This window comes from Chlorocebus sabaeus, chromosome 3 (genome assembly GCF_047675955.1).
Source record: "Chlorocebus sabaeus isolate Y175 chromosome 3, mChlSab1.0.hap1, whole genome shotgun sequence".
In the NCBI taxonomy this organism is placed as follows: domain Eukaryota; kingdom Metazoa; phylum Chordata; class Mammalia; order Primates; family Cercopithecidae; genus Chlorocebus; species Chlorocebus sabaeus.
The window spans coordinates 40,195,961-40,218,947 of NC_132906.1; positions in this window are offsets into that span (position 1 = coordinate 40,195,961).

Below are 22,987 nucleotides of genomic sequence, written 5' to 3' on the forward strand. Positions count from 1 at the left end.
AAACATTGGTAGTATTAGTAGTTATTTTGATAATTTTACCTAATTACTAAACAATTATGTCAGCACATAAATCAACATTTATTAATGATAACGAGAAATAGAAAAATGGAATTGATTCGCTACATACTTAATGATAAAAATGTTATTACTTTAATGGTAAAAATTAAACTGTTAATATACTGAAAATGGTTTTAAAGCATATTTTATAGCTTGAATTGTTTTATAACTTGAATTGTTGTAAAGTACATTTTATAACTTAAATTGTTTTAAAGCACATTTTATAATTTGAGTGATACATTTTCTTTAATTGACTTGACAGGTATAATTTTCTGGGTCATCTTAAAAATACACAAAATAAGTTATTTTTTCTTCCCACACTAAAATAATAACAAATACACCACCTATTTTGCAATCAAAACTCAATTCTAAATTGCCATAATAAACTTCAAAAAATGTAATGATAAAGATGATCAAAAAAAGTTGATGAGCCTGAAGGTCAAAGTGAATTAGATTTCAGACTACACAAAGGCTAATAAAAATGAGAGCACAAGAAGTATTTGGATTGTATTTTTAGAACTTATGGAACATTTTCTCCCTAGAGTAGAATAGTTTAGATTGAACCTCTGAACAAATTACTTTATTTTTATGAACAATACAAAAAATTAAGGTAAGTTCAAATAACAATAGTAAACGATATGCTGTAACCTGTCTGAAAAGCTGGAAGATCAACAAGTGGTTGTGATTGTACTTATAAATAAAGCACTTCCTCAGGTTAGCATTTTAAATGTTCTACAAGTAATTTAATATGCAAAGATCACAGTTTGGCCTGTCAGTCAATGCAAAAATTATAAATTTCAACAGCATAAATGGCCAATACATTTTGATTTTTACAAATTAGTTCTCTATTGATTACAATAATAATATCCTAATTTTTCCAAATGTATAGCACAAGTATTCACAGATATTGTACTGCGCATATATATAATCACTTGCATACAAAAACCTGGTATCTGTTAAATATTAACTCCTGCATTGTTTTTTTACCTCAATTCCAGTTTTGCAAGCTGTTCTAATACTCCTATTCAAAAAGCACCTACTTTTTGTGACAAGAAAAATGAAATATGAGAACAATATTTTGAACTGACAAAGGAGCATAGAACTTGAGGTATTCTATTGACCTCCCTTGAAATAACAATCTATGTGACTGTGATTCTATATCCCCAATTCTGCTGAATGAAATCCCAGTCCTGTTTACCATGCAGCACAATAAGTTACCACAAAATATGAAGCAAATAGCAGGAAGAACGTACCTTGCTGTCGCTGGATTTGTAACATCACGTTTTACCCCCGGGACAGCTAGATGTTGCAGAGAGAACATGAGCCTTGGGAATGTATAGAGCTATGCTTGAACAATGTTCTTCCACTAACAAGCTCTGTGACCCTAATCACATTGGACACTCAATAATTCTTAACTGATAAAATGAAAATATTAACAAACTTGTATCCTGAATCCATGTGAGCATTAAGATAGAGTATACATTGTGTTTAATGAAGTGTCTGGCCCATGACTTAGCATTTTCATCTTATTTTAAATAAAATCATGGTTATGCTTTTACATTCAGGTGCATACATAGATGAATTAAAATTATATAATGAGAATATACAAAGTAAACAAATTATTTGTCTTCTTTCTTTCTTTTTTTTGGCTTTTGTTTCTGTTCTTAATATTCTTGGTGTTTAGTGTGGGTAATTCCTTTATACATCCTGAGTCTGGCATTCAGTCCAACAGAAAATGATGCTTGGAAAAGCAGATTATAGCTGAACGATTTGATCCAAATAAACTGAGAAAGTGCCACAAATATTCTTTATTTCTGGGATTGGGTTTTTCTGCCAGTGAATGTCACCTATTAGTGCTGTAAATGAACAGCCCTGTGATTTCTGTGAATCTATTGAGGATCTCACTTTCTCTGAGAACTGTGAATCTTTTAAACTAGCATAAAAAATATTCTAACAGACAGAAAATCAAGTTCAAAACTAAAAATTGAGCTGAAGAAAGCACCTATTAATGCACTCTCAGATCACAGAATTTTGAGCCTGAAAGTATCTTAGACTATTCTAGTGCTCTAGCAAAGAAAAGCATAGGGCTAAGGCCTAAAGGTTTGGATAAAAATCATCAAGCCAACTTGATCAGATTCTGAGCAGCAGGCAGGTGTCCTGAAATCCAAGTGAATAATTTTATTTTCTCTGACACCCAATTGTCTTGTCTCACCTTTTGTTATGGGCAAAAATTCTTTTAATTTTGCCAATTTCTGGGATTTCTCAAGAAGTGCTACTAGGGTATGGTAAGTGAAGGGAAATAGGACCTAATTGAAGAATAACTTACATGAAAAGTCTACACTTCTATCGAGGAGAGCTTGGAATTCAGGGTAAAACCCATTTTGGAATAATTATATAATATTTAATATTATCCTAACATACCCCAGCCAGTTTGAAAAATATTCTCCCTGTTTCATAGTTGATGCACAGTGCTGCTAATACCAAAAAGCCTACACACTATTTTTAACAATGTATCTATGTAAAGCATATTATGAGAGCATATTATTACCATTTTTGTTCTGCCTTATCAGTCCTTCCACGATTGTCAAAACTGTAAATGAGGCATCTCACTGTTTTCATTTACTATTGATGGTTCTAATGATAATAGACAAGGGCTCAAATTAAATTTGGGGAAAAAAAATTTGTCAAGTAATTAAACTTATAACCCATTACTCTAATCCTCCAATAATCGACAGCTGTATCAAGGACTGTGTTGAAGGTCATTTCTAATAAGTCAGTTCTTTGCCCAGGGAGAAAAAAAAAAAAAAAAAAAAAAAAAAAAAAAAAAAAAAAAAAACACAGAATGCTTATCAGTTATTTTAATGCATGTTATCAGTTATAAACCTAACTCAGACTGTTTTAGATGCACTATACTAAATCATAAATTTGAGAAGCCAGGGATACTTTAGGTATCAGTTGAGGCTTCATCTGGAATGCAAAAGGACTACCAATATTTTGTTGTAAATTTGTTTTCTCTCTCTCTCTCTCTCTCTCTCTCTAATATCTTCCTGTGATGTAATATTGACCTCACTTCCAACTCCAGGAGGGGCTTCTTGGAAGTTTTAAGAATGAAATAGGTCTCAGCCTCATATTTTATGTTTCCAAGGCAGTTGGAGAAAGCTAATGTATTTAATCATATTTCTAGTAAATAATATGATATACATTCAAGTTGGAATCACTTAGGTCATTTGTCAAACTCAACAAATCATTATGGGCAACCTATTCAGAATCTACCCTGGACTTGGGATGGGAGCGTCAATTCTACTCAAATCTTACAGTTTGAAAAATTTAGTACTCTTAAGAAGAGAAATAAGGGCATGTGTGTTAATTAAATATATATATACACATCAAGAGACAATCTTGAAATCTCTTTACTTCAGTTCAAAATAACCAAACAAACTGTGGTTTCCTAGTTTTCCATGCAAATATACAGTAAGACAGTTTAAATGTTTCACATTTTACCAAGCATAATATTTAAAAAAGCAAATAATGTGGGACGTCTTCCTCATTTAAGATCCAAATTCTTAGTATCAATTTTCAAAGTTCAGAAAGATGGTACTAAAAGTGTTATTATTTAATCAGGATTGACTGAAAAAAATGGCTGGTCAAATTGTATGTTTGCAGATCTATATACAATGCAATAAGCCTTTTATTTCAAAATGTGTATTTATCTGTAATTCTGTAAATTATACTTAACATTTGCTTTCCTTAATATATTTGTAGGAAAAACAATGCTTGCAGAAAATGAGTTTTCTAAACAGTAGTTCTTTTTTCAGAAGCCTTCAACTATGAAAATTATTTTAAACTTCTTTTTTAAAAGTAGCCTTGAAAGTCTTCAGATAGAGACCTACATAATTGTACATTATTTCCATCCTCCAAATGTGTTAGAAATGCCACATTTTATGTTTTTTTAATTAGTCAGACAAGTGAAAGGCTTCAAAGTTTAAACATTCCCATCATAAGTGATAAGTGTATCTTGACATTTTAAAGAAAGAAACATAATAAGAATGTGTACGAACAGAATCATGGGAATTGACAGGTCAACAACTCTTTATTGTTTTTTTGCTTTTTTGTTTTTAAGAAAACTTATTTTGCTAGCAGTGGAATCAAAGACAAAAATGTAATAGTCACAGTGTATGAGGCACTTTTTAACTTTATTATACTCATCTTAATCCTGATAAACACACGTATGACAATCTTCTGAATAGCATCAAAAGGAAACCATTACTGCCCTATTTTACAGATCCAGAAAGAGAAATGACACAAGAAACTTAAAGTAACTTGCTTTAAATGTCAGAGTTAAAATGTGACAACCCCAAAGTAGCAGCCGAGCATAGTGTTTGAGAGCACAGACTCTTGAGGGGCATGGCCAGGATCCTAATTCTGGTTCTGATAATACTGCCTTTGGGATATTATTTCTCAGTGACTTCATCTGCAGAATGAAGATTTATCATAGCTCACATACTGCTCTTGTGATGATTAAATGGATAGATGAAGACAGTATACTTATAACAATATCTGAATCATATAAAGAGCAATGTGAAAAATTTCATTAGAAAAAACAGATGGTTTTTATGGTACTGCACTGCCAACGAAGTTGTAATTATGATAGGACTGATATATTGGTACAATGATACAATCTCTCAAAAATTCCCTTGCTTACCAAAATTAAGAGATATATATATATATATTAAATAGACATTATATTCATTTAATTACATAATAATGTATCAAGACACAGAAGCCCAGGGAAAACGTGGAATATCTTCTTAAAGCATCACTTTTTCTATAAAAGATATATTTGATAACGTTTTTCTTTAAAAAGATATATTTGACAATGTAAAATTCACATTTTTAAAGATATGCAGTAATCCAATAAAGTTCTAGTTTTTAGTAAACTGCTATGGGTTCTGCCTTACATTTCTAAAAAATCAGTTATTTTTATTATTTTATGAAAATTTGGATAAAAATTTGGTGCAAACACTGACTTCCTAATGTCTTTGAGACAGAACAACTTCTCTATCAATTTGTTGATTTAATGTTGACTTCATTTTAAAAAATCTATTATTAGAATTCTCTGCAGTATAGATGTACCTCATGAGAAACTGAACTCTGCACTGAAAACTGTGACGGATAATGCAATTGGTAACCTTAGGATCTATTAGCACAACACTATCTTTTCTTGATGAATTTATGACCAGATATGGTAACATATCATACAGAAAACTTACAACTTACAAAGAAATTTCTGACTAATATAGTCACACTAATTGGATTCAAAGATGAAATAAATACATAGAAACCAATAAAAATGCAGTAGGAAGAAAGAAATAATGTATTTAAAGATATACAATTTTTATCTTAAATTTAGATTGCTTTTTTCCTTTTGGAAATGTAGAACAAAAAAATTATAAATTTCCCAAGCATGAAGAACTGCCTATTGTGTGCTATGCTTTCAAAAACAGAAATTTGTGGAGCTTTCTCCCTAATATTTTTAAAAACATATACTCTCTGTCAAACCAAAGAACAAAAATTTTAGTGGGTATTTTTAGAAATGTAATTTCCTTCAATATATTTTAATAAAATACAAATTTTTATGCTTTTATTTATTTTTATCAAGCATTTTCAAAGTGAAATTTAATATATATTTTTCTTTTCTTAGTCTATATTAATAATATTGAGGAAATAGATAGAGGAAGGAGTGAGACACAGAGAGAGAGAATGTCCTATACTAAAAAAAAGAGTTCACATTGTTTCTGTCAGGATCCCACTTAACGAATTTTTTGTGGGCTCGATCTTCATTTTACAGATGAATATAAAATTAAAATAAGTAAAATAAATTACATTAGATGTTAAGTGAGATAGATCCTGTAAGCTTGTCCTAGGGTGCCACTGTATATCGTTTCTGATCTGGACTTCAAGGTTTCCCACAATCAATTGTTACTCAAAGACTGAGTGAGAAATGGAAAGGATGCAGTTCATTTTCTAATATATTGATGTTAAGCAATTTTTGAAGTACTCCTTGAGCATTATTTATGTTTTGATGTGTGGCTTTGATCAAGGGTAGCATAATAACTATAATTCTTTACATTCCACTGTGTAGCATGTTGAAAATCATGCTATTTATTCCTATGATCTAGGAGCAGTGCTTCTTTCTAGATTATATGCAGTTTGTGTTTAAATGACATGAGCTTCAAAATTCTACTTCCATATTGTAGATTGCCATGTATAAATGTTCTATTTTTTATTTTAAATACTTTAAAACCATAGACTGATTACCTGGTATAAGCTAACTTATAGGTACATTTTGTAAATATTATTATGTTTTTGGAAATGTGTTTAGTAGTTCTCTAGTTAACAGCAATTTATAGAAGATGTTCCCCAATTAAGACAAATCTTTCAATCCTAATGTTGACATTTCTAAATATATTGGGATAAGGAATGAATCATACTTATGAGTAAAACGCTGCATAATATAAATATCCTTGAACAAATGCCCTGGTGAAAATACAATTTGCGCTGTTTATTTTTTGTTTGTAGTCACAATTTTTATATCATACTCACATCCTTGTGACTAGAAGTTATCCTAGATGCTTTACAAATAATATAGGATAGGTACCAACCAATTCATATGGATGCATAAACCAAGCAGAATGAATGCTGGCCAAAAAAAGATAGTGGAACTGTAATGTGTACCTGCTGACTGTCAGCCTTGCATGTGATCTGGCTTAAATACACGTTGGTCCAAATCACTGCCAACTTGATTGAAAGAAGTCAAAAAAAATATTACATTAAAGTAGCATCAAATGTAATGAAAATCAACACTACTTAACATAGCAACAAAATGTAAAGTGTTGTGTAATTAGTTTTATTTACATTTATATTTATGTAATTTATATTTATATTTATTAAGTAAATTTATATTTATGTATATTTACATATACATATAATGTTTACATATATTTATGTATACATATATATGTTTATGTATACATATATACATATTATTTATATTTATATATTATGCAAATTTATATTTATATTTATGTAACTTATATTTATTATGTATATGTATATTTATATTTATACTGTTGGTTAACTAGTTAAAACAATTTTAGCAGCTGGAAACAATATAACGCTTGTTATCCTGTTTTTATGAATCCAGGCACAGCATAGCAAGATCTTTTGCTTAGCATCTTTTCAGGTCAAAATCTAGGAGTCTGCCAGGACTGCACTTTCACCTAAGTATATCTGTCCTCTTTCAAGCTAATTCAAGTTGTTGGCAGAATTCGGTTTCTTGTGGTTGTAGAATTGAGGTTCCTGTTTTGTCACTGGATATTAGCCAAGGATCCCTCTCAGCTGGTAGAAGCCTCCCTCAGGTCTAGGCACGGGGAGTTCTCATGATATAGTAGCTGGCTTCTTCACTTCCAACAGAGGGATCTCACTCCAGTCTATTATCACAGGGTCTTAAATAACATAAGTGAATCGAGGGAAAAACTATCCCAACATATTCACAAATCCCATCTACAATCAGGAAATAGGGCACGGGACAAGAATCCTATGGCCATCTTAGAATTCTCTCTACCACATTTAGAACACAACTATGTGGTGAATGTGCAATGTGTGGTGCATTTATGCAATCTCAGTGAACTGTTGTAAATAAAACACAATATGAAGACATATTTTCACAAATTACTGCAGAAATCGGTACAATATCTCTACAAATTTGCCTTGGATGTTTAAAGAACTCTTCTTTATGGTTCTACGTTGTTGAAAATATTAAAAAGTAAGTATCAAAATGTTAAAAAACAAAATTCAATGTGTCCCCCACACAAAATCAAAAACACAGATACATCAAAAAAATTAGCTAAACACAAAGTTAGAAATTCCAGTTACATAAATGTGTAATATGAAATTCAAATAAGAAAACAATAGGATTTATATCAAATAATACTTTTGGAAATACTAAAAATTGTATTTAGGGAAAACTGAGACTCAGTCCTCAAGAATAACTCAAGTTTTGGAATGAGAAACAGGAAAGATGAAGTTGTTATTTATTCAGATGAAACAAGACTATATATATGGTGAGGGTCTGAGGAAACATTTTAGACATAATTGTTATCTCTTTCAGAGTAAAAATCATCTTTAAATATAACAAGTGTTTAATAAGATTTTATTATGGATCTAAATGATGCTTAAATGTAAGAGTAAGAAGAATGAAATGTAATCATTGCTTTTTGGTTTTAGTTATCTTCTGTATTTGGGGCTGAAATTGTACTAGATCTACTATCTCCTCCTGTTCTCGTCAATCTTTTATAAGAAATTATTTTTAAAACTTTAATTTTAAATGTTCATTGTTTCTTTTCTCTTTGCCATCACTCCTCATTAATTTTATTCTAATACAAACCAATTTCTGTCCACAGATCTATGTAAACAATGTTTATGACTATGAGACCTGTAAGTTATGAGGGAAAGGAGAAAGTCCATAAAAATGAAAGGAAAGAATTGTTTCACAAAAATTAGCATAGACTTTTTGAAGATAATCAAAATTTACATGAAAAGGTGTAAACAGTGGAAATATAGACAGTGACGACTGGCAATTATATGAGGAGCACTATACAGATAAATCTTAAGAAACACTGAATTCGCTGAATATAAATAGGTAAATTTTATAACTCATTGCACTCTGCTGAATTTTAACTGTCTTTTCTAAACCTTATTTCATGAACTTGTAAAATCCTCCTTTTTCCTATGGGTTTATTTCTAAGTCAGTAAAAAGTTTTCATAGGATCTCAAAATCCTTCATCAGTATTGTTGTTATATTTGATGATGTAAAATAACACCATTGACTGTGTTTGTATTAAATTCATGAAAGTAAAAAAATGCAGTACAATGACATTTAAAATAAAGTCCTGAATTGAAAGGTGGGACAGAACACAAAAAGTGATTGATATCTGCTAAATAAAAATCTGTTTCAGGATGTAAATAATGGTATGTGGAACACTACTAAGTTTGTTTATTAGAAGAGAAAAACCTATTTTTGCTCTTAGAATATTTCATTCAGCAGTTAGGCAAATAAGGACATTTTTGAATGGCAGGACTCCTGAAACATATCCTAACAAGTAGTCTTGTTCAATTTTTCTTACAATTTTGATTGCTTCTTTCTTTTTACATCTATAAAACCATCTGATTAGAAATAATTTAAAGGTATTAACAATAAAGAAGAAAGGACAGAACAATTTAGAACACGGTCCTATTTCCCACTCCCCCTTCTTAAGAAATGACAACTTGTGTAAAACAAAATTCTTCATCTTTACCAAAAATAGCTCTTCCTCATACTTTTAATATTTTACTAAAGTCCTCTCATTCTTTCAGTTTTCAAATTTCAGAAACAATTTTGACAGCTACCTGTTTTGTATTACATATAAAACTATTGCTTTAAATATGCCAATTATTTCTTTTAAGTTTTATAAAAATATGGTCCTCTTTTTCATTTTAGTTGATATCATTCTAATTTAGTTCTTACAGTTTCTTTTATACAGGACTTCACTGATATCCAACTGATCTCCCTTCCTTGAATTCTCTATTTCTTCCTTCCTTTTTTCCTTCTGTTCATCCATCTTTCTTTCCTTGCCTCCAAATTTATCTTGTTTCATAATTACAATGTCATTCACACTGTTCTGCCTGAATTTTATGGGTTAAAAACTATCATACTCATTATTCTGTTTGTATACGTGTTCACTAGCCTAAAACTGACAGTCCTTTTCTTGTCTTTAAATATCAAATTTAAGGCTCTGTTCAAAGAAGTTTAACAATTTTTTTAATATAATAGAGTAATTCAATTTATTATTTTTTCATTAATCTTTTCTTATTTACTTTGTATCTATTACACAAGATACTGAGTGGTTCCTAGGATAATTCTATACCTGAAATATAACTGGTTTTAGGTAAATATGTATTGAATAACGATTCAATGAAAAACTTTTAACTATTTTATAGCAGATTCAAGACTATCTCATTTTCTAGATATTACTGAATAACTCCATGGATCATAATTACCTATGGATGCAAAGAGTTTTTTTCTAATGATGACTAAAATAAATACCTGCCTACTTCTATGTTCATTTCAGGGAAATAACTTCATAAGAAGTTCTATAAAAACACTATTTTATATTATTTAAAAATAGTACTACTAATAGTAGTACTATTAAAAATAGTAGTATTAATGATTTGCCCTTTACTATATTCAGAACATTTCAGAATACTATTGAATTATTTCCTTAAGAAAACCTCAAAAATTAAATATAGATGAAGGCTAATCCTCTATGAAAGATAATCTAAAAGAATAGAATAAAACAATGCAGTACTCTGACCCTGAGTTTTCCAGGATTATGGGTAGACTAATTCTTTACTTACACCTACGTATGATATGTATAAGGTAAAATGTAAATCTCTACACAAACTCTTTATGCAAAGCCCACACATTTATGAAATGCCTACTATTAGTTTCTCTCAGAAATCCCTAGTATTTCTGCCGGTCAGGAAGGAATATGAAAGGATTGCAACTTCATAGGCTGATGCCGTGAAACCTTCTGAGGACTCATCAATATTGATCACTCCTTAATGCTGATTCCAGATCATTAAGCCTTTGATTAAATGAAGCCACGCTAGCAATTTTGTGATTAAAAGCAGGATACCATTGTGGCAAGAAGTTTGCAGGACGGAGTTTTCTTCTCCCTAGTGTTTCAACAAGGCCATAAGGAGATTTAGCTCAGCTGTCAAAATGAGTGCAGTGGCAAATAACTTCAAGACACTGAGGAGAAAGCCCCATGTTCTATGCATAATCCGAGCAGTCTGGAGCTCAACATCTGTTGAAACTCTCCTTCGGAGGACTAATCTCAGAAAATAAAATACAATTTTGAGTTTGAGATTTTTTTTTAAAAATTGTATGCTGATACAATGCTTTAAAAAGCCTTTTTTAGTAACTTCTAACTGTGAACCTATACATAGACTATGACCCTCTAATTTCATTCTTAGATAAATCCTAACAGAAATGCATGGATATTTGCACCAAAAAAACACATAAATTAATATTTGCAGGAAATGTGCAAATAATGACTCAAACATAGAAACAATCTCAATTGACCTGCTCCAGTAAAAATGACCTTCAACAGCTGACTTAATTTAAAAATATATGAATAAAACCAAATTCTACAGAAAAATAAATATAAGACATTGTTATACACATTGTATGTATGAATATCACAGGCATATACAAAAAAAGTATATTACAAAATATACAAAAAAGAATATAGATTTTATCTATATAAATATACAGTTAGACAATGCTAATATATGGTAATAAAAGTCAGAATGGAATTTGCTTTGGTGGGTAGTCACTGAACAGGTCTTCATGAGTTCTGCAGTGTTATAATAATCCATTTCCTGAACTGGATTGGGGTAACGTATCTGTGTTCGGTCTTTGAAAAAAACATGGAGCCACACATATGCGATATTTACACTTGCTTTTTACACATGTGATACTCTAAAAGAAATGTTTTCTTACAAAATAAAAGAACAAATGTAAATTATATTCAAATATAAATTATGGAACTCAGGAGAGGACTCTGAATTCTGGGGTGCTGAGCACATAGAAACTGAAGTCTTAAAAGAAAATATAATTCTTGTGGAGAATATGAAGAATAAAGAGACAGAAAGGCAGAACTCTGGGATAAGCTAATACTCAGAGAGCAGAAGATAAAGCAGCAAGACCAGAAAGGAGTAATCAGATTTAAGAAAAATGTAAGGAGTTTGTAAGACCACGTAAATCAGGGGAAAGGAGTTACTGACAGTGTTAAATGTGGAAAGATGTACAATTATTTAAAAAAGAATTTTTGAATTCAACTACAAATATGTCATTAGTGATCTTCATGAGAGTAATGACTTTGTAAGTACTGAAGTTAAAGCTTTATTGCAATAATTGAGATATGGTTGGAGAAAGTAAACCTAGTGACTATAAGTGAATTAGCCATGAGATTTGCCTACAGAAAGATAGAACAGTACTGAAAAGAGATGTGTTTTCAAGGAGCAGACGAAAACAGCGATCTTTACTGGCTATACAATATCAAGCAATTTACTTAACCACTCTGAGATTTTAAATCCTTATTAGGCAAAAAAAGCATAACAAAACCTAAGTAACATTGTGAAATAGTATGAAAGTGACTTGTAATTCTGTAAAACACTATGCAAATGTCACTAAAATGCTGCATTAAGTAATAGAAAATAGAACATAATAAAACTATATTTTATTAACATAGAAAAATTTTTTCAGGCATAAGAGTGAATATGAAGAACACTGTATTTGAATAGTTTATGCACTATTCAAACTCTATATGATTTGATTAGTACTGTAGAGCACTATATGATTGTGAGCTCCATTTAGTTTGTGCTTTTTTTCTTTTCCTATTTACGGGTGGCTTTTGTAGTCATGTTACATCATTTTACAAAGTAGGTTAGTGTCAAGGTAGCATAGTCACAAATTAAGGGCTGTGAGTTTTAAATTATGTGAAGAAATCAAGAAGGTGGATGCTCATATATGTGATCTTTTCATAATGAACAAGAAACTTTGTAGTTTATTTTTCATGTTTTATGTAAAATAAACTGCATATGAAATTCATCCAACTGTTAATCACACAGCTAAGAATGAGATAATCTCCAATAATTTTTATGACATAATTACCAATACTAATTCCATTTGTTTTTTCCCATAATTACATTTTTATTTAAGTTAAATTTTTTGACTACAGGGTGTTTTTGTTTGTTTGTTTTAATGCACAAAAGATTATATAACCCTTGATGTGGAATGTTCCAGAGTCTGTAAAAAAGCCATATTTTTATCTAGTAGTACAGTGACTGCTGGTTCTGCTTCTTCCTCCTATTTTATTGTTCACTATAATATTGATGAATTTGTGGTAACTGCAGTCACCAAGTGTAACTGAACACCCAAAGGTAATATATTTTATCATATATGTAAGAAAAATTCAGGAATTTAACTTAAATATCGAATTTCTTCTTATTGGACTTAAGTATTTTATCTTTATAATATGTTCTACTAGTCATTTTAAATTAAACAGATTTGGTGAAAATATGATATCTTCCCCCCATTAGAGACCTCATGAAGAATTGATAAATAGTAGTAAAATCACTAATTTTATCTCTCTGCAGTATTAGCTGTTCCAATTTTATGGATAAATTTGGTGCATATGTATTTCAAAGTCTCTTTGCAACTGATTAATAACTAGAGAAAAGTCTCCTAAAAGAGGGCATTTGATTATTTAAAGCAGATCCTTGCATGAATCGGGGGAGCTGATTGCTCTTTGAGATTGTGTTTTTTGTGGTTACTTTGGAAATGCCCTTAGGTATCAGTGAGAGCGTCACACCATAGATCTCAGTTAGAAAATCTGACAGCAGTGGCAGCAGCCTGCAAAAAGGAGTAAAAGCTGCGTACAAGATCATGTTCTTTTCACACTCAACAGTCACAGTGTCCATCTACATTCTGCTGTTAGATTTAAAACTGAAAATAGTTGTGGCACATTACATGCACACTGCAGCATTTAGTGCCTTTCAAGTTTGGAGTCCGTGATCTGGCATAAGATTTTTTTGTATCACTAGAATGGCTTAAAATACGAATGCATATTAATGTATAGAGAGATAAACAGATAGGTTTTAAATATATTTTATTAATTGCTTCTAATTTAGTATTTCTTTCATAAGAGATAATGTAAGAAAGAAGGCAAATAGACATATAAAAGTAAAGTATAATATTGATATTGGAACTTCTGCAGGTAATCAAAATATTGATTTTGGTCAGAAGTAGAACTTCCCCATTAAAGTAAAATTCTTCACTATTTTTGGCACATCATTAATCCAGCCTATTAGTTGTTGAAATAATATCATTGATTAAAATTTGTTTTAAAAAGAGGAAAGTATTGTCATGGGCTAAATGTGTTCCTTCTAAAATTCATATGTTGAATTCCTAGCCCCTTGTAATTCAGAATGTAAACTGTATTTGACTATAGAGTTGTAAGAGAAGTAGTGAAGGTGAAATAAGGCCATTAGGGTAGGTCTTAATCCAATGTAACTAGTATCCTTAGAGGAAGAGAATTTGTAGACAAAACATACATGGAAATAAGATGACAGGAAGACACAAGATGAAAATGGTCAAGGAGAGAAGCCTGTAGAAGATTGATCCTTCATGATCCTCAGAAAACAAAATTTTGACAAAACTTTTATCTGGGACTTCAAGTCTCCAGAAGTGGGAAAAAATAAATTTCTGTTGTCTAACCCACCCAATTTCTGATACTTTTTATGGTAGCCCTAGCAAATGCATATGATTATCAATTATGGTAACATGCTGTATAGACCTTTAATCAAGATATTTATTAAAAGAATATTGAAGTTATGACTCAAAACACAAGTCCAAACCTATGCATTCAATTGAGTTTTTCTTGACAAACAATTAAATTAATCAAAAATGAAAATTATGAAATAAATTCTACATCCATTCTGTAACATAAAAAGGTCACCATAGATATTCTAGCAATATTAAGAAAAGTATTTGATACATAATTAAAAAGGGAGGAATCTACTGGAAAGGCCAACCAGTCTAATAATTTTGACTAATAGAAATATCTGGATGGATGAGAATGAAAATGAACATCCCAGAGAATTAAACTAACATCTAAGTGGAAATCACCGAGGCTCAGGGTAAATGGAGGAATGAGGAAAATCAGGAAGCTGGTGTGGAGAGTTGATTTTCTTTAAAATTGTTCCTTGTTTTTTAAACAGATTTAATGAAATATAATTTATATACCATAAATTCATGTGTTGTTAGGATAAATTTAACACTTTTAGTAAGTTTAAAGAGTTAAACAACCACACTATCTGGTTTTAGGACATTTCCATCACTCTTAAAAGAACTCTCGCCAAGTATTAGGCTTGACCTCACAAATGACTTTGGAAAGTGGAGTCAGTACTAGAATGCAGAGGCTTCGACTGGGTGTTTGCTCTCATAGGCTACCTGGTGGCCTCAGTTACCTTATACTAACCCCTTACCTGGAAACACTGCCATCATCCACTATGTATATATGTTGTTGTTTTTTGTTTTGTTTTGTTTTGTTTTCTATCAATGGAGCTCATGAAGATATCAATTCCATGGCCTTGCCTTCATTTATGCCACACATGCCACACAATTCAGTCATGGTACACTATTCTCCTGGGCAATCATTGTTCAAGGATTATGAGAATACTGCTATGCCCGATCTACCAAAAAATTTTCAGTATCCAAGTAAAAGCCTCATTAAGAATAAAACCAACTTACAGGAGGCAAAGCATACTGATGGAGACATAGAATTCCTTCCCTAAAACAAGCCAGTTTCTTAAAATCCCCTGTAATGTAAGACAATAAATGACTCCCTCTTTATTTTTTACTGTTTATTTAATTTTATTTTTTACACTTTAAGTTCAGGGTACATGTGCACAATGTGCAGGTTTGTTACATATGTATACATGTGCCATGTTGGTGTGCCACACCCATTAACTCGTTAGTTACATTAGGTATTTCTCCTAATGCTATTCCTACCCCATCCCCACAAGCAACGACAAGCCCCCGTGTGTGATGTTCCCTGCCCTGTGTCCAAGTATTGTCATTGTTCAATTCCCACCTATGAGTGAGAACATGTGGTGTTTGGTTTTCTGTCCTTGTGATAGTTTGCTCAGAATGATGGTTTCCAGCTTCATCCGTGTCCCTACAAAGGACAAGAACTCATTCTTTTTTATGGCTGCATAGTATTCCATGGTGTATATGTGCCACATTATCTGAATCCAGTCTATCATCAGTGGACATTTGGGTTGGTTCCAAGTTTTTGCTATTGAGAATAGTGCCGCAATAAATATACATGTGAATATGTCTTTATAGTAGCATGATTTATAATCCTTTGGGTACATACCCAGTAATGAGATAGCTGGGTCAAATGGTATTTTATTTCTAGTTTTAGATCCTTAACAAATTGCCACACTGTCTTCCACAATGGTTGAACTAGTTTACAGTCCCACCAACAGTGTAAAAATGTTCCTATCTCTCCACAACCTCCCCAACAATTGTTGTTTCCTGACTTTTTAATGATTGCCATTCTAACTGGTGTGAGAAGGTATCTCATTGTGGTTTTGACTTGCATTTCTCTGATGACCAGTGATGATGAGCATTTTTTCATGTGTCTGTTGGCTGCATAAATGTCTTCTTTGTGTCTGTTCATATCCTTTGCCTATTTTTTGATGGATTGTTTGATTTTTTTTTTTTTTTTTTAATTTGTGTAAGTTCTTTGTAGATTCTGGATATTACCCCTTTTTCAGCTGGGTAGATTGCAGAAATTTTCTCATTCTGTAGGTTGCCTGTTCACTCTGATGGTAGTTTCTTTTACTGTGCAGAAGCTCTTCAGTTTAGTTGATCAAATTTGTCTATCTTTTCTTTTGTTGCCATTGCTCTTGGTGTTTTAGTCATGAAGTCTTTGTCCATGCCTATGTCCTGAATGGTATTGTCTAGGTTTTCATCTAGGAATTTTATGGTTTTAAGTCTAACATTTAAGTATTTAATCCGTCTTGAATTAATTTTTCATAAGGTGTAAGGAAGGGGTCCAGTTTCAGCTTTCTACATATGGCTAGCCAGTTTCCCAACACCATTTATTAAATAGGGAATCTTTTCCCCATTTCTTGGTTTTATCAGGTTTGTCAAAGATCAGAGGATTGTAGATGTGTGGTATTATTTCTGAGGGCTCTGTTCTGTTCCATCGGTGTATATCTCTGTTTTGGTACCAGTGCCATGCTGTTTTGGTTACTGTAGCCTTATAGTATAGTTTGAAGTCAGGTAGCATGATGCTTCCAGCTTTGTTATTTTGGCTTATGATTATCTTGGCAATGAGGGCTCTTTTTGGTTCCTTATAAACTTTAAAGTAGTTTTTTACCAGTTCTATGAAGAAAGTCATTGGTAGCTTAATCCCACTGAATATATAAATTACCTTGGGCAGTATGACCATTTTCATGATATTGATTCTTCCTATCCATGAACATGGAATGTTCTTCCATTTGTTTGAATCCTCTTTTATTTCGTTGAGCAGTGGTTTGTAGTATTCCTTGAAGACGTCCTTCACATGCCTTATAAGTTGGATTCCCAGGTATTTTATTCTCTTTGAAGCAATTGTAAATGGGAGTTCACTCATGATTTGGCTCTCTGTTTGTCTTTTATTGGTGTATAGGAATGCTTGTGATTTTTGCACATTGATTTTGTCTCCTGAGACTTTGCTGAAGTTGCTTATCAGCTTAAGGAGATTTTGGGCTGAGACAATGGGGTTTTCTAAATATTCTATCATGTCATCTGCAAACAGGGACAATTTGACGTCTGCTTTTCCTACATGAATACCCTTTATTTCTTTATCCTGACTGATTGCCCTGGCCAGAACGTCCAACACTGTGTTGAATAGGAGTAGTGAGAGAGGGCATCCCTGTCTTGTGCCAGTTTTCACAGGGAATGCTTCCAGTTTTTGCCCATTCAGTATGATATTGGCTGTGGGTTTGTCATAAATAGTTCTTATTATTTTGATGTATGTCCCATAAATACCTGGTTTATTGAGACTTTTTAGCATGAAGGGCTGTTGAATTTTGTCAAAGGCCTTTTCTGCATCTATTGAGATAATCATGTGTTTTTTGTCTTCGGTTCTGTTTCTGTGATGGATTACGTTTATTGATTTGCCTATGTTGAACCAGCCTTGCATCACAAGGATGAAGGCAACTTAATCCTGATAGATAAGCTTTTTGATGTGCTGCTGGATTTGGTTTGCCAGTGTTTTATTGAGGATTTTTGCATTGATGTTCATCAGGGATATTGGTCTAAAATTCTCTTTTTTTGCTGTGTCTCTGCCAGACTTTGGCATTAGGATGATGTTGGCCTCATAAAATGAGTTAAGGAGCTCATTTATGAGTTTAACGCATAAAATGAGTTAAGGAGCCCCTTTTTCTGTTGATTGGAATAGTCTCAGAAGGAATGGTACCAACTCATCCTTGTACCTCTGGTAGAAGTCGGCTATGAATCCATCTGGTCCTGGACTTTTTTGGTTGGTAGGCTATTAATTATTGCCACAATTTCAGAGCCTATTATTGATCTATTCAGGGATTCAACTTCTTCCTAGTTTAGTCTTGGAAGGGTGTATGTGTCCAGGAATTTATCCATTTCTTCTAGGTTTTCTAGTTTATTTGCATGGAGGAGTTTATAGTATTCTCTGATGATAGTTTATATTTCTGTGTGATCGGTGGTAATATCCCCTTTATCACTTTTAATTGCATCTATTTCATTCTTCTCTCTTTTCTTCTTTATTAGTCTTTCTAGTGGTCTATTTTCTTGATTATTTCAAAAACCAGCTCCTAGATTCATTGATTTTTTGAAAGTTTTTTTTGTGTCTCTATCTCCTTCAGTTCTGCTCTGATCTTAGTTATTTCTTGCCTTCTGTTAGCTTTTGAATTTGTTTGCCATTGCTTCTCTAGCTATTTTAATTGTTATGCTAAGTTGTTGATTTTAGATCTTTCCTGCTTTCTCTTGTGGGCATTTAGTGCTATAAATTTCCCTCTACACACTGCTTTAAATGTTTCTCAGAAATTCTGGCATGTTGTGTCTTTGTTCTCATTGGTTTCAAAGAATGTCTTCATTTCTACCTTCATTTCGTTATTTATCCAGAGTCATTTAGGAACAGGTTGTTTAGTTTCCATGTATTTTTGCATTTTGAGTGAGTTTCTTAATCCGGAGTTTAATTTGATTGCACTGTGGCCTGAGAGACAATTTGTTGTGATTTCTGTTCTTTTACATTTTCTGAGGAGTGCTTTACTTCCAACTATGTGTTGAATTTTGGAATAAGTGCGATTTGGTGCTGAGAAGAATGTACATTCTGTTGATTTGGGGTGGAGAGTTCTGTAGATGTCTATTAGGTGCGCTTGGTGCAGAGGTGAGTTCAAGACCTGCATATTCTTGTTAACCTTCTTTCTCATTGATCTGTCTAATGTTGACAGTGGAGTATTCAACTCTCTAATTATTATTGTGTGGGGGTGTGACTCCGTCTTTATTTCAGCAGTTTGGGCTTCAAATTTACCTTCTCTGTGAATTCCAGGACATCTCAACCAGAGAAACTACTATGAGGAAACTAAGTAGTGCAGGGTATCTGGGAGAAGCAAGTACAAATCTCCTTGAAAGGATCCATGTTCAACCCAAGATGAAGACCCAGATGAGGCATGGACAATGTAAACTCACTAACAAAACAAATATGAGGAAACAAGCTACTTTAAATGCCAAAGGATGTAAACTCACTAACAAAACAAATATGAGGAAACAAGCTACTTTAAATGTCAAAGGAGACAACACATTATAGAACTAGAGCCATCTACATTTTAAGATAATGGAGATGTGAACTAGGAAATATGACAAGTACTTTTAAAAATAAAAATAAAAAATGACAACAACAGGCTGCCACAAATGACATTGTTTCTCTTTCATCCTCATCTGAATGCTTATAACAAGAATTATGTTTGTTCAGAGATGATCCTTAAGTACTAAAAAGAGACACCACAAACCCGTATGTTACAGGAAAGAAAATACCTTTTTCTCTTAACAGTACTGGTGAAAAATAGCCCTAGGCAGGATAATGTATCTTGATTTATGTGTTGTTTTATTTTTATTTTTATTATGATCTTTTATTATAACATAGGCCATAAAATAATAATGCTTCTGTTTGACAGATGGGTTTAATTATACCACTTATTTAAAATTAATAATTGGCTTATAGCTCAAATTTAAGAAACAAGGCAAAAATAAGTGCTAGAACTTCCAATTTTGTTCTTTATTCTAGGATAAATGTACTTCAGTATGACTTCTGTTTTTAGAATGTGGTATGCAGTGAATATCATTGACTTCTGAATAACATATGAAGAAGAAAGAATAATATATTCTCACAAACAAGAGCAATGGATGAGAAGCGAGGTTACACATAAAGTAGAAGAGGGTTAAAAACCAATGAACTTTTCCTTAGCTATGAGCTGTGGAAAGTACTTACTCTGAGTAAATTCAAATTTATTGGAGAATTGGTAAATGCGATCCATACTATTATGTGCCCCTCATTCTGAGTCCTCCAAAACTTTCAAAATTATAGTACTCTAGTATTATGACATATGTGAAATACTTGGTTTAATTTTCAAGTCAAAGTTTGTATGAGTCAAAACAGGGTCAGGCTATGAGGTCAAGCATAACTTAATAGCTGACATGGGTGTTATAAGAAAAACACAAAGAAGAAGCTGTATTAAAATAATAAAATATTAAAAGAAAAAGAAGTTACAGGAGAATTTAAATGAAGCAATTTGAATAAATATGATAGGCATATGGCTTATATATTTACAATTATTTTCATTATTTATTTATTTGTTTTTTGAGACAGAGTTTTGCTCTTGTTTCCCAGACTACAGTGCAATGGAACCATCTTGGCTCACCACAACCTCTGCCTTCTGGGTTCAAGCAATTCTTCTGTCTCAGCCTTCTGAATAGCTGGTATTACAGGCGCATGCCACCACACCAGGCTAATTTTTGTATTTTTAGTAGAGACAGGATTTCATCATGTTGGTCAGGCTGGTCTCGAATTCCTGACCTCAGGTGATCTGCCTGCCTTGGCCTTCCAAAGTGTTGGGATTACAGGTGTGAGCCACAGCGCCTGGCCTATTTTCATTGGTACATGGAATACCTATACAATAAGATATCTTGAAATACTAATCTTTGCAATGTTTTTTCCTGACTCTTTTGTGTTTTATTTCTGAATGAGAGTTAAAGTCATTCTTATTACTCAAGTGTAATTGTCGTAATTTACAGCAGAAATCCAAAGGGGAAAACCAGTCTATGTTGTTTTCAGCTTCTAAAGCAAAATTTTCTTGCTGCTAAAGAACAAAAAGACTTTCAAATTCTAAATTTTGTATATGCAAGGGCTGGAATTTCTTGAGTCATGCTAGCAATTGAGGTGGGAGAAAACTTGAAAAATCAGCAGTGAGACATTGAAAGAGATACTATGCAGAATTTGTGTAGTAACAACGAATTAGAAAGAGAAGAGAGGAAGGCCTAAACAGCTTTATTTCCCAGCAGAATTAAATGATCGACAATGGAATTGGGAGAAGAAAGATAAAGTGGAAATGATGATGGTTAAGCACATGCAATTAGTCCAGAATGGGGGGGTAATTTATGGACAAAAGACAAGTATACACCTCTTGAGGTTATGATAAATAAGTGAGTTAATATTCATAAATGCAACAGTGTCTGGCCTCAGTAAGTACTCAAATATATATTCACAGATAACATTTTATACATTGTATTTGTATGTTCACTTAATAACATGTTTTAAAATTGAAAATCATGTGAGTAAAGCTATGACTGATCTTTCTGAGCTACTGCTGGGGACTTTCATGTTTTCTATTACATGTATTAGGGATAGTGAACTAACAATTACTTTTTAATGAGAAAATAAATAAAACACATTCACAATAAAAGTACATTTAATACAAAACTGAGTGACTGAGCTTTTGCCCTTGACTTATGGCCTGACTCTATTTTGACTCTATTACGAACAGACTCAAAATAGAGTTAAGGGCAATAGCTGACCTAAACGTTATAAAGCAATGAAGAAAAAAAAAAAAAAAGCTGCGTCAATGTATCATGAGCACAGATATCACGGAAACAGACTGGAGTAGAGGATGCCAGTACTGGGCCTTTCCCTGCAGGTCAGAAGGTTCCCTTCTGACCAAGGATGGGTCTACAAATACTTTCCAGGAACTAGGGCCTGGAAACTTTAGGAATCTACTTCATGTTTTGTTTTGTGGGGACAGAGCTGGTACCCAAATGTCAAGACCAAGTTCTTTTTACTCTTTCCTCTCTTCCTCAAGCGAAAGGAGTCTCTCCCCATGACGGTCACAACTGAGAATTCATGGGGTCATACCTAAAACCAGCATAGTATTGGGCCTCACCCAAGGCCCATGGCAACTACTGTCTGGTTGTCACCAATGTTTATTCAAAGCCCAAGGACTCATTAGTCAGCAGTTGATGAATCCTGCCAAGACTGGGTCTTTCTGTTCATGGGAGCAGGTTCCCTTTCAGCTCAGGATGGGTCTTTCCAGGAGCTAGGGCCTGGAATCAGGAACTATGGGAGTCTGGCTGGTGCTTTATTTCACTGTGGCTGAGCTGGTAACCAAGTTGCAAGACAAAGTCTCTTTATTTTTCCTTCTTTTTTACCACAACCTGGTGTCTCTCCCTGTGGTCACCACCACCCCAGGCCCACAGTTACTACTGCCTAGCTAGGCTGATGCTTATCCAAGGCCCAAGGACCCATTAGTAAGCAGATAATGAAGCCTGCCAGGCCTGGGACTCTCCCTTCAGGGTAACAGTCTCCCTTCTGGCCCAGGGAGGGTCTACAAATGTCATCCAGGAACTAAGGCCTGAAATTGAGGACTTTAAGACTGTGCTTAGTGCTTTATTTTATTGTGACTGAGCTAGTTCTCAGGTTGCAAGATAAAGTTATTTTAACTCTTCTCTCTCCTTTCCTCAAGCAGACATCTTTCCCCACGGCTACCACAGCTGGGAATGTGTTGGGTCACACCTGAAGCAAGCACGGTGCTGGGCCTCACCCAAGGCCCATGACAATTACTGCCTGGCTACTGCTTATCTTTATTGAAGGCCCAAGGGCTCCTTAGGCAACTGGTGATGAATCCTGCCAGGACTGGGTCTCCCTTCACAGAAGAGAGTTCTCTTCTGGTCTAGAGAAGGTCT